This window comes from Chiroxiphia lanceolata, chromosome 5 (assembly GCF_009829145.1).
Source record: "Chiroxiphia lanceolata isolate bChiLan1 chromosome 5, bChiLan1.pri, whole genome shotgun sequence".
NCBI lineage: Eukaryota > Metazoa > Chordata > Aves > Passeriformes > Pipridae > Chiroxiphia > Chiroxiphia lanceolata.
The window spans coordinates 71,724,133-71,737,656 of NC_045641.1; the positions used below are offsets into that span (position 1 = coordinate 71,724,133).

The following is a 13,524-nucleotide window of genomic DNA, read 5'->3' on the forward strand; positions in this document are numbered from 1 at the left end:
TTAAAAACACCTTTCCCCCACCCCTCCCTCCTTCCCAAGTTCCCCCTCCTCGCCCCCCACCAGCAGCGCAGGGAGACGGGAACAGGAGTTATGGTCAGTTCATCACAGGTTGTTCCTGCCGCTGCTTAGGGAAAAAAGTCCTTCCCCTCTCCCTGTGGGGCCACTCCCACGGGAGAAAGTTCTCCATGAACTTTTCCAGCGTGAGTCCATCCCTTCCACGGGGTCACTTCTGATGGGCTCAGCGTTGGCCAGCGGCAGGTCCGTCCTGGAGCTGTATGGAATTGGCTGTCTTGGACTCTTGGAGGTCCGTCCTGGAGCTGTATGGAATTGGCTGTCTTCCTCTCTTGGAGGAAACTTCCAGCAGCTTCTCACAGAAACCACCCCAGAAGCCCCCCCCCCCCCCCCCCCAAAACCTGGTATCTTCCTTTATCTTCCAGGCTTCTTTCTCCTTCACACTCCACCTGTCTCTGACAAGTTACTTTACGCAGCTCATACTCTTTATAAACAATGTACAGTATGGTGCAGTAGAGACATCTAGTGACTATTTCATGTAATTAAAACGCAAAGGATTGCTGTAGGAGGGAAAAATAAACTTCTTCCAAGCCCTTGAAATACCCATCTTTATATACTCTCCTCAAATCCACTGACAAAATAATTTGCCAGTTCTGGGCTAATTAATATACAGGATGGAAAAAATGATCAAACATCACTGGCTTGTGTGTCTCCAGAGCCTCTTTCCTCCTTTCCCCAGGTGTCTTCAAAAACCTTGGATGCTACAGTAAATAAATTTAGCCTAGCTTTGCATTGCTGGCACCGAGGACACCGTTTAGTGTACCAATACAAATCCCTTCCTCATGTTATTTTGCTAAAGAATCTTCCTCAGAACATCTTGGCTGCAAAGCCAAGCAACAAATACCTTTTTCAACTGAATTACCACCTACCTGCTAAGGGAAGGGTAGGATGTTGGAATTAGAAGGGGATGGATTTTGCAGATGGAAGGGGGTTGGAATTGGGTGATCTTTAAGGTCTCTTCCAACCCAAACCGCTCTATAATTCCATGTTCCTTTGAACAGAAATTCTTCAATCCTGAGATATTCTGCTCTTTAGGTGCCGAAATCTAAGCTGTCCATTAACATCTACTTTCCAATTAGTAAAGAGAAATAGTTACCTCCATGGTCCTAGCATGTTCTCCTGAAAGGTCAGAGGAATGGTCCCTGAATGTCTCCTGAAGGAGGCAGCAGGAGCAAGATGTGTCCTCCGTTCCTGCAGTGTCCCAGGCTGCTGCTGAAGGACAGGACCTGGCTCCAAGGAAAGAGCTTTGTATGTGACCACTCCATCAGTTCTGTCAAGTGCATAAAATAATGAAGATCAACCTGACGGTTCTTGTCTGCCTTGCCAGAAACCTCCTCTCTCAAGAGGAAGACTCCTGAATCATGAACATGAACTAGGTCAGAACTAGGTCATTCATGATGGGCCAGAGCTACTAGAAAAGTAAATGTAAAGAATAATAAATGTACATGTAATAATAAAAAAACCTGTTTGGTTTCAGACTGAAAGAGGGGAAATTCAGGTTAGATGTAGGGAAGAAATTCTTCCCTCTGAGGGTAGTGAGGCCCTGGCACAGGTTGCCCAGAGAAGCTGTGGCTGCCCCATCCCTGGAAGTGTTCCAGGCCAGGTTGGATGGGACTTAGAGCAACCTGGGCTAGTGGAAGGTGTCCCTGCCCATGGCAGCGAGTTGGAATGATCTTTAAGGTCCCTTCCAACCCAAATGATTCTATTACTCTCTGATTAATACAGAACTTTTCAGTAACCAGTGTTGTGAAAGCCCATTCTCAACACAGTTCAGTGATTTAAGCTGAAAATGCTGAAGTCATTCTTCTTTCTTTCTTTCATACTTCTTCTATGGTTGGTCCCAAGAGGTCAAAATATTGCATTTCTTGACTTACCGTCATGATAGTTCCAAAGAACTGTGTTGTCTGTCTTTAATGAGAAAATTTGATGACCAACAGGAAGAGGAATAATAGGTCAGACTCAGCCCTAGTTTAATTCTGAGTTTAATAATGCCACTGGGATATGAGGACTAGCATGTGGTGTAGAGCTGATTGAAGAGCAGAAATTCCCCTGGGAGAAGAATTCAAAGTTTTGCTATAATTTTAAGTTACCATAAACTCAAAAAAATTAGAAATTTCTATGAGGAAGAAAATCCAAAGAAAAAAAAAGAAAGTTGGCCTTATAGCAACATTTTCAAACCTGATTTTTAAAATTAATTTTATTCTTCATGAAATAAATTTAAAGAAAATTTAAATGCAGAAAAAAATTTTTTCCAAACTCTTGAAATTCGTTTTTTCAGCAATAAAAACCTCCCTACATCATTGTTTCCTGGTTTCAACCCTGAACTACTGCAGTTTAGGAGGAAGTGATCTGACAATCACAAACTGAACAATCTAATCACAAACTGAACAATCTAATCATCACGATCTGAGTTGAAACACATTTTAGTGTCCATTTGGTTTGAGGAGGATATGCACACACTCAGCATGTTGCCAGCTCGAGTTCCAAACAAAAATTAGATGTGGGCTGAAGGTCCCATTTTATGAGAAAGTTGATCAAAATCACAGCTTTAATAGAACATACACCATCAGAAGGGAGTACGAATGAAGAACTGCTTACCAAAAGCTACAAGGTGAGAATTTACATTTGAAAAAAAGGGTTCTGGTTTCCTTCCGTTTTACAGACATCTAAACACTTGTTTTGACCTCATGTGGTATGGCGGAGAGTGGCCAAAAATAGGGGATGGTACTTTTTCAGTGAGTCCATTTTGATTGCAGGTCTGAAAGCAGCTTTTCAAAATGGCAAGTGAGGTGGTTTATGCTGAGGTACCACCCAAGGAAAGAGTACATTTCACTTCAGAAGCTTCAGATACAGGTAAAAAAATGCAATAATGTTAATAATATTAATACCATTCATAATTTAATGTTACTTCGTTTCCCTCTGCTCAATACCACGTTTCATTTTTTCTTAGATCATTCAGAAGTCATGTTGAAAGCATTTTGATAACTATTAATAACCACCCCTGTTTATTATATATCTATTTGCTTGGCAAATTCATGTTTATTAATAGAATAAATACTGAATTCTAGCGAAAGTGAAGACTGACCTTTAAAATCCCATTCTGGATTTCAGTAGTATGGCTGAGATGTTCTGTTTCTGAAAAAAATTAATGTTCAGACATTGAAGATATTTACACAGATTATTGGAAACTCATTGACAGCTGAATGGACTTCTCCCTCCTGCAGTACACTTCTATTTTATATCTTAATTTGATTCCTTTCTTCAACACCAGAAATATTTTTAAATTCTAAAATGATAGGTCTGTTTCTAGTTTTTCTTCTCTTTCTTTCTTCTTTCTTTCTCTCTCTCTTTTTCTTTCTTTATCTGTCTCTGTCCCCCTTTTTCATTTCTAAAAGTTCTATGGTGAGAAAAATGCAAGTCAAGTTTTAATAGAAGTCTCTGTAATTTTGAAAACTGTTAGCCCTCCAATTTGTGTATGACCTACTGATATCTTCAACTGTAAAACTGATTACTCAAAACCTTTATTTTCAAGTAATAAAGTGCAAAATATAGCCATTAATGGATAAAAGCAGGAAATAATTCATGTTTTTAAGACATATATTTTACCAGTATGAGATGCTTGGAAATTCAGTATCTAAAAATTTTTTGTGGGCAATTATAAGACTGAATAAGTAACCAAATTTCATGCAAAATATTTTTCTTATGCTTTAGAGTAGGACAGCATGGTATTTTGAAAAAAATCTTTTCAATTGCAATAGTAAAATATCACCAGTTCTTGTCACTTCTCCCAGTCTTGCATCCCTTTTGGTGTCCTAATAAATGCTTTATTTTAATATTATCCTAAAACATTGACTTCCACAGGCTGTTTGTAATATCTTGCATGAAGAAATACTTTAAATTGATCTGGAATATGACATCTATTAACAGCATCGGTGTGTGCTACTGAGATATAGTGAAAAAATCTCACCTATCTATATAATTAATATTTTTTCACATTCTTATATTTATAAAAATTTCCACTCTTACAACCTCTCTCTTCGATTTCTGTGTGTGTTCCATTGCTTTCATATTTGAGAGCCTGAGTGCAGGAAACTAAGCTCTTGTCTTCTGCCAAACTCTGTTAAACTGTTCTGACTCCTTGGCAACTGCACAAGAAAGATTTTTTTAGAAAGTTCTAAAAAAATGGGTTAGATTCGACATTTTTTGTAAGTCTGAGGTAGATCTCAGCAGCCCTGGCACCCTTAGGACGTTGCTTTTCTTCAGGTCAAAGCTTGGTGTTTGCCGTTACAGAGAGTTCAGAGCAGGGATGTCGCCTATCACCCACCTGCCTGAAAACACTCAAGAGACCTTGCGGTCTTAATCCATACATATTTGACATTAAGTCATTGATACAGTAAGGCTAAATTTGCTCCTTTGAGACAAAAATTATAACCTAGTCCAAAAAAAAGGGGGTGTTCATACTGCCCTACCTGTGAGCATTTTCTTGTTACACACTTCAATGTTTGTGCTGCCTTACCTGATTTTGTAGCTCTAAGTTAGCTTTGCTTCCCCACAGCCACTACGCTCGTCCACTAGTTAGCCTGCAACCTGCTTCTCCTCTGCCTTCAGCTTCTGCTTCCTTGACTTTTTACAAGAGGAGGACAGAGCTTTTAACCTGCAGGTCTGGACATGTCCTACGTTTTGCACTGCTGAAATTTGCATTTGCTTGTCTTCCCCGTGGCACTTCAGAGAAAAATCTGTTTGGTTTCTCTCTTAAGATTGAAAAAAAAAACCCAAAACTTATTTCGTACACTATCAGCAAGCAAATTTGATGGAAGAAGCTCCTGGGAAATGAGGCAAAACATGCAAAGCAGGCAACCTCCAAGGTGTTGTGTTGCAGTTGATGTAAAAATATAGCTTCTTCCTTCCTTCTGCTGCCACACCTGCTGAAAACTGCTGTGAAACGTGTCCTGTCGCTCACCTACTCTGATAGTTCATCCTTGGATTTAATATCACCCAATGGAGGATAAACTGTGTCACGGGGCAGTACCTCACCTCATTACACCTGCAGTTATCTTTCTAGTTGTACCTCTTCCCACAAGCTTTCCTGATTGCACAAAATTGTTGAATTGGGCCAATGGTCCTGTAGACATCCCCTGGGCAGTGAAATACCTTCTGGACACACCTTTAACTATGTGAATTTGAAAATACTATCTAGGTGATGCAACTCAACTAAATAATAGAAGTCAGGTACCTAAACATCATCTTTGCCTTCCTTGGGCTTTGCATGCAGCACTGGCCACTGAAAGCCAAAGAATGGGTTGTTTTTGCAGGGATAGTGAGAGAGATCTCCGCTGTTCTGCAGTGTAAGCATCCACACGTAAGAACAGACAAGTGTGGGCAAGGCCTCCAAAGATAGGGAAAGCTCCTATGAGACAGGAAATCTTAGTTCTTGTGGTTAAAGCAAAGCAGTTTCAGCAAGCCACATGCCTTCTTGGGAAAATGAATGGCTTGCTGCTGAAAACTCTGCTGCCAATTCCTCTTCCAGCCCACCTTGCATTGTTGTTAGCTAATCTGGTGATTGAGCTCTTCTGATAGTCCAGCAGACAGGAATTCTCCACTACTGAGGCGAGGAAGGCAGAGAAAGTAATTTGCCAGGCATTTCCAGACTTTTGAGGAAACCCACCCTGACAACATTTTTTGTGCTGTTGGTTGTAAAAATCTTGTAACACACAGTGAAGCACTTTTTTTACTGGGTGCGACCAGGAGTGTCACAACCATTCCAGTGGTTACTGGGGCATAGGAGGGTTTTCTACTCATTGACCACCAGATAGGGAATGGGAAGATCTCTGTCCTGTCACATTTGAAAGCCTAATGTAAGACTATAGAAAGTTCTGAAGTGCCTGCCTCAGGCTCCATGAATGGAAAGCAGTGACTGGAGGAAGATCATGTGATGACCAGCCATTAATAAAAACCTCATTTAAACACATGGAAGGATGAAATTGAGGAAGAAAAATCCGTGGATGAAATGAAAACAGTATGTTTATATTTTACATACATTTTAAAATTATGTTTCATTCATTAGGGATGGGAAAATAGCCTGTCTTTGCTCTGTGCACGTTTTGTTCCAACAGGAATTGTACTCTTCTTTGTGAAAGAGGAAACAAGACAAAAGGCATATTTTGTAGCCATGTACAAGATCTGAATTCGGTAGGAAGAAGTTTATTGAGAAATAAACAGGAGGAAAAATTAATTCACTGAAAAGAAGTTGTCATTGATTAACTTCTGCTTAGAGGTTGACAGAATGTATATATGTGTGTAAAAGAAGAAAAAATAAAATTATTATTAGAGTAGTTTACTGTGTGACAAGCTATGGTCACCTAGAAGGTTTTTTTAAAGTTTTCATAGGTTTAATAACTGAATAACATTTCCTTATTTTATTTTATTTTATTTTGGAAAACTGCACAGCAGGGCAATTATATGCGTGAAGTCTCCTAGTAATTTCTTTTTAGTACATTTACTCAGTGACAGAAAAAAAAAAGCAATAAAGCAACATCTCTTGCATGTTGTTGCTCTTCTCACTTTCCCAGAGAGGGTCTGATGCTGCAGGGGATTGAGTGCAATGAGCATGGCAAGGGCTGGCCTTGGGAAGGTTCTAATTGCAACACGTTTTGTTCCTGCAGGTGATCCAATCACATATGCTGAGGTGAAGGTGGAATGGAGATCTGACAGACCTGACAGCACATCCAAAATTACACATTCAGGTACTGCAACACTGCAGGCAGGACACTTCACCTTTTCTCATTGCATTTTATCCTCTTTGTATACCTCTTTGTATTACACACAGTGGAGGAGTTGCTTAGGGCTAAGTGCCCAAAGAGATGTTGATATTAGGGAAAAATTCTTCCCTGTGAGGGTGGTGACGCCCTAGCACAGGTTGCCCAGAGAAACTGTGGCTGCCCCATCCCTGGAAGTGTTCCAGGCCAGGTTGGATGGGGCTTAGAGCAACCTGGGCTAGTGGAAGGTGTCCCTGCCCATGGCAGGGGGTTGGAATGAGATGATCTTTATGGTCCCTTCCAACTCAAACTGTTCTGTATTTAAAACAAAACTGAGCTACTTTTACAAAGTGATAGCCAGGAAGCAAAAATTCTGGACAGTGTTTTGACAGGTGTCAGAAAAATTGTGTCTATCACTTCTTAAGTTAAAATTTTAAGATATATTAAATTTTCTCAAACTGTGTAAGTAAATTTTGTTCTGCAAAGTGAAATCGTCTTGGATGTGAGTTTTAGCTCTTGTGTGTGAGGTGAAAATGAAGTAGAGAATGAAAGAAAATATTCCATTCATGCAATGCAGTAAGAGCATTTAAGATATTTATAGAGAAAAGTGGTAGCTGCAGCAAATGCTAGTGAGAAAAGGTATTTCCACTGGGGTTTTAATTTGGCCTCACAACAAGGAAAAGAAACTGAAAGCTTCAGATGATTTTTCTGATTAAAAGTGGTGGTTGGGCAGACAAGAGAGTGGGACAAGTGGAGATCTCAGTCTGGCTGTTACAAAGGCAAAACCAATTCACTGCTTTCATTGAAATACATTTCATTAATAATGATTTTATCCCAGTGAATGCAGGATGGGACTGCAGCATGAAAAGTGTGGTCATTAACACAGTTTTGATATATGGCCATCAACCCATCTGGTTTTTAGCTGCCTTTTTATAGCCCTCAGTCCTCACTTCCTCCCTCTGATTCTGTCTACACTGTTCAGGTTTTCAGAATTTTGTTCAAGGAATATCAACATATGCTATAAATATGGAAAATTACTATAGAAGAGCTCTGTCCCTTCACATTCTTTACTGCAAACTTTAAAACCACAGAAGTCAGATGTATGTTCTAATTCTCCATTAGATTGGGGGGTGGTTTACATGGAAAGTATGAAAGAATGGGGATCTAATGAACACAAAGATCCTAGTCAGGATTACAGTTGGAGCAGAAAATTATGGAGACAGGCATTTAAAGACTATAGAAAGAAGTGTTTCTTTGTTGTGCTTAAAAGTTATGATAATCTGGAAAGAGTCTCTAGAATTTCAAATTACTTCTAATTTCAAATTACTTCAGGCTTTTTATATTTTTAAAGCCTGAATGTGAACTACAGGATTTCCCTGTGGGTCTTCAGTTTTGTAACCTCAGGAAAATAACACAATCATTGCAAGGCATTTTCCAAGGAAAAGGCAGGGTATATTTCAGAGTGGGAAGTACTGGCTGTGCTGTGTGCACATGGCAAAATGTTGACGTGGCAGGGTTGGCAAAGCTGTGCTCTGCCACAGAAGGTAAGAGGTCACATTTTTAGGTGTTTTCTCAACAGCTATGATGATAAAAATTAGGAACAGCCAGGAAAAGGGCTCTTCTGTCCCTGAAAACGTGATTTTATGTATGCACACAGGTTTGTGTATATATATAAACCTATATACATATACAGGTGTTAGATCTACAGCACCCAGTGTAACACACTCCTGCTGAAGGCCTGGTACAGTGATTTTGCATCTTCCCATAACTCAGAACAAAAGTTGACTTGCTTTCTGCCTGTGGTGAGACTCATCTCCCTTGTCCCTTTGGCAGTGACCTGCTTGGAGAACTCACACCGGTGTTACGTTGTTTTCGCTCTGGTCTTCACTGCAGTGATTCTGCTCATCACTGTCATCCTCTTGGCAGTGAAATGTCCCAGCCTCTCAGGTGGACGCTGACGTCTTGCTGACACACAGGGTAAACCATTTTTAACTGTGTCCTATTTTCATACAACACATTTGCATTTATCAGATGAGGTGCAAGGAAGCTCCCAAACCAAATGCTGGGTTGTTCAGAGAATCACAGAGTATGCTGAGTTGGAAGGGACCCACAAGTCCAAGTCCTGGCCTTCCTGGCCCATCCCCAGGAGTCACACCATGTGCCCAAGAGTATCATCCAAACACTCCTTGAGCTCTGTCAGCCTTAGTGCTGTGACCACTGCCCTGGGGAGCCTGTTCAGTGCCCAACCACCCTCTGGGGAAAGAGTCTCTTTCTAATATCCAACCTAAACCTCCCCTGATACAACTTCAGGCCATTCCTTCAGGTCCTGTCACTGATCCTCACAGAGAAGAGATCGGTGCTTGCCCCTCCTCTTCCCCTCACAAGGAAGTTCAGTCTGGGATTTGAAAGCAATCAGGATAACAGTTGTTCAATTCAGACTAGGAATGGCAGTGGACAGAGAAATCCTCAGAGAAATCCTTCCCATCCACATGTAGTCCTTACATAGAGCCAGAAAACATATTTAATCGCTCTTCCAGGTCGCTCTCCCTGGAAGTTGTCACTGAGTGGCTCCCTTGTGATAGCCGCATGACCAGACCTCCATCCCAAAGCATCCCAAGTCTTGCTATGGTTCTCATGGCACAGAGGTGCCCTCTCTTTACTCATAGGACCCTCACAGCAGGTTAATCTTCAATGAGATTCTCTAGTTCTAGTAACTTTTGTCTCTTTTATTTCCAGATAACTCAGCCCAGGAAGGTTCTGCTTGTTCAATAGAACAGGATATAATGCTTGTTTTCTTTTACATGATTTTCTCTGAAGAGACCTGTATGAAAGAAGACCTGCCATCAGTCTGATCACTCTTCAGTTATGTCATCCCAGATCTCTGTTAAACCTCTAACCTCTCCATATCTGGGCAAGACATATATTAATTTTATTTGGAGTTTTCTTAAACCTGTAATACCAGCAACCATCCAATTATATCAATGCATGTAGCAAGGCCTGGGTTCAAGCTGCTGCATCAAAAGTTGGATTTGGGTCTTGTTTAGACTACAAAAATGACCCAATGGACTGCTTGGAGACCTACATTTAATTCACATCTGACTTGATTCTGCAATACTTTGCAATATAGATAAGCTTTTAGATTGCATTATATGCAACTGCAAAAATTCATGGACAAAACAGGGAATGTCAAAGGTTGCACTGAACTTTTATATAAAGCCCAGGTTTGGACTTGATTTTTCTTCCCTTGACAGCCTTCAGTGAGATTTGTATGAGGGGGGTATTGAAGATGCAAGAAACTATATTCATTTAGTAGAGAGGTCTCAGTCTCATCCCTTCATTGGCTTGAATAAAATTATTCTGTTCTACTTGTCCAGAAGAGTGTCTCACAATATATTCATTCTGTCTTGGGGCAATAATTAATTTTGTATTCGTTTGGGGTTTTTTTTCCCCAAATGCTGTAGCTTCAGTTAAAACAGAGTCCTCCTCTGGATGCACCCTAGGTTCAGATGTATTTGTTGGTAATTATTATTATATTGTCTGGTTTTATGTTATTTTCAGTTCTTATCCATTATAACTTCTTTGGAGCAGGCTGATATCAATGATTTGCAGACCCCGAGCAGGAGGAGGCTGCATAGCAAATATTTCTATAATTGTTCCTGTACTTAAGATGTGTTGTTGGTGTTGTTAATGTACCCCATCTCTATAGTGAAATCAATAAAGGGATTTAGTCAAGCACTTGATACGCTGGTGTTTGTTATTATGTTAGTCAGACAGGAAGAAAAATAACATTTAGTATTTGTATGACCTTCGAATTGTTATCATGAAGGTCCTGGCACCTAAGAGACAACCATTTGCACTGGGGGGACAATGGGGTAAGCACCGACAATGGGGTCTGCGCTGGTTTAAAGGTAAACCAGCAGGGGAAATGAACTCAACTCAAAGGAGAGATTATAAATCAGAATATCAATTTAATAAAATAATACAATAAGTACAATTATACAGATAAAAAATTGGTTTTAACCCACAAAACCCAACTGTATAACCCAGCACCCTGGGGCATGAACAGAGTGGTGTTCTTTGGGCCCCCTGAGTCCAAAGTAAAAGGAGAGGGGAAAACCTGTTGGTGAGAGTGCTGTTGCAGTCTGGTCAAGAGTGGTGATTGCAGTTCAGTCGAGAGTGATGGTTGCAGTCTGGTTGAAAAGTGGTGGTTGCAGTTCAGTCGAGAGTGGTGGTCTGCAGTTTGGTTGAGAGTGGTGATCTGCAATCTTCCTCTGGATCCCACGAGTGGTTCCAAAAGTTCCAAGACTCCAAGATTATATATTCTCCAGTTCAGGCAGGAATGCTCAGTACTTCCCTCAGGGCAGGGAGTTCCACAAAAGAGTGTGAGGACAGGAAGGCACCCTCCTATCTCGCAGGCCTCTTAACATGTAGTTTATAGCCTGAGGAGTCAGGCTGCTCTGGGCAGAAGGTGTAAATAGTCTATTGATACCAGTTTCTGGGAAATGGCATGGAAGGCTATAGAATACACAGTTTTGGGTTACACCTATACAGTGATGAACTGGTCCCAGCTGTTCTAACTAGGACAGGGTCACTGGTCACAGATATGACATTGGGCATATTACACATGATATCAAAAAATAAACATGTGACTGTAAATCTGCCACTGGGGAGCTGTCTCTCATCTTTGTTTCTTGTCCCTGGAGGTTCCTCAATTTCTTATATTACATTCTCTCTTCCTCTGGCTGCAGGTACAGCCTGGAGCTGTGAATGACATTGATTGCTGCTGCCCACGCTTGGCTGGGATTTTTCCTGGCCTTTCAGCCATTCTCTCATCCCCTGGCTGAGAAGCCCCATCCCTTTTATTCCTGAACACAGTAATGAATGTGTTAATTAATTTAATTAATTAATTAATTAATTAAAAGAATGCAAACAAGCCATTAGATGTGTAATCTGCAGGACCAGCAGGAGTGACAAAATCCCTTTGTTTTGTCCGTTTTTGCAGGGAAGTGAGTTTATGGCACACTTGTTTTACAGATCTTGCTACTCACCCTCTTTTTTTTTTCAGACTTACCATTGCCCTTCTCTCTTCAAGAAAAAGATACAGCCCAGAAATCCCAGAAAGCCAGAAGCTGGAGCCAAGACACAGGCAAAAATAAGAGACTTGACATTTAGCAAGTGGAAGGTGAGCAGGTAGAAATATTAGGTGGGCAGTAGAAGAAAGCACAAGGTGAAGGTAACATCAGTGAGGTGTCAGAACCAAATACTTTTAATAATCCTACATTTTTTTAAATAGTTGAATAAGACTCTATCACCAGTATATCCAGAGAGTACCATCTCTTTTACCCTTCTGCTTGCAAATATATTCATCCAACAGCCTCCCAGTTACCTTGGGTAATGCACTCCTCAGATTTATACAGTCTGGAGAGAGAAGAGGGGAAATTTTATGGTAATTTCCAGGATATTTGCTTCTTAGCCTATCCCTTTGTCAAATATAAAGACAGATAGGACTAAGGGGTTTTATTGTTTCTAGCCTTTTTCATCATCCTAAAAATACTAAAGATTTCATGTCTGGTCTCCTAGTTTATTCAAAGAATCTCTTGGAGGTCTGAGAGATGAGGTAGTGTGCTATATTATGCTGGAGGTTGGAGAAATAGCTAAGCTTTTATCCATTTCCATTCTCCATCTGTAAATATATTATATAAATATACTATGAAAATGAAATAAGCAGAACCCCAGCCTCCTGTTTAACAGTATCCAAATATCCTTCTCATTTGACATATTATTCTTTTTGGCAAGTCAAAGATGAATGGGAATGAAAAGCAACAGCTCTGGTTGATCACCAAGACAGTGCTTCAGCTCCCCAGACACAGACTAAATATGCTGGGACCCTGAAGGGCATTGCCTGACCTGTCTTCTTCAGTGCCCCATCTCACTTGGTTTTCCAGTGTGACATGTTTTTCTTTGCTATCAGCTCCAAGCTGCTGTCCCAGGCTGAAAGCCGTGTGAGGACAAACAGAACTGTGGGTCTAGATAACAAAAAGGACCAAAGGAGATTACACACAAGAGAAAGCCTTTAGGGCTGTAGGCCGCAAAAGTAGGTGCTTTGAGCTGTTAAGAGCATTTCGTGCCCTTTAGGAATGGCAATAGAAGAGGAATGAGTAGGCAGAAGGAGAAGGGAAGATAGTAAAATCTTTCAAGATGGCAAGATGCTGCTACACTGGTAGCTGTGACTGAAGGTTACCACAGGTTCTGTGACAGATCTGTGGCTTTTTTTCAAATGTAAAAATCACAAAATGTGCCACCTAGATTTGGGAAGAAAGCCCTTCTAAAACTAGGGCTTTCGTGTGTTTCCAAGTTATCTCTGTTTGGTTTCTTTGGATGACACCAACCTTTCTATCACCAAAAAACTGCTACAGAATCACCTCCACTGATGAATCCTTTTGACTGATTTCTTTCTGTCACTATTACCTGCTAGTACCTGCTATCACTGTTATATAGCTTATTTTATATGGTCACCAGAAATACTCTCTTCCTGCAACTACAGGTGTAGGCAGAAAATAATTGATTGTTCCACTCCCTGGTTATCTGCTGTGTGACAGACCACCACCTTCAGTGGTCCCTGAACATCCCAGGCAAGAGGGATCTTCTAAGCCCCCCACTTTTCCTATCTTTGCCTTTCACTGCATCCCATTTCATA

At 40.7% G+C, this 13,524-nt stretch overlaps 1 long non-coding RNA gene across 1 annotated transcript; it reads left to right on the forward strand.

Annotated features, from left to right (window-relative positions):
- Nucleotides 1-2,327: 2,327 nt before the first annotated feature.
- LOC116787132 lies at nucleotides 2,328-10,566 on the forward strand. The gene is made up of 4 exons (XR_004357179.1): nucleotides 2,328-2,925; nucleotides 6,735-6,815; nucleotides 8,661-8,804; nucleotides 9,564-10,566. It is a non-coding gene; the product is annotated as an uncharacterized LOC116787132 (long non-coding RNA).
- The last annotated feature ends 2,958 nt before the right edge of the window (nucleotides 10,567-13,524 follow it).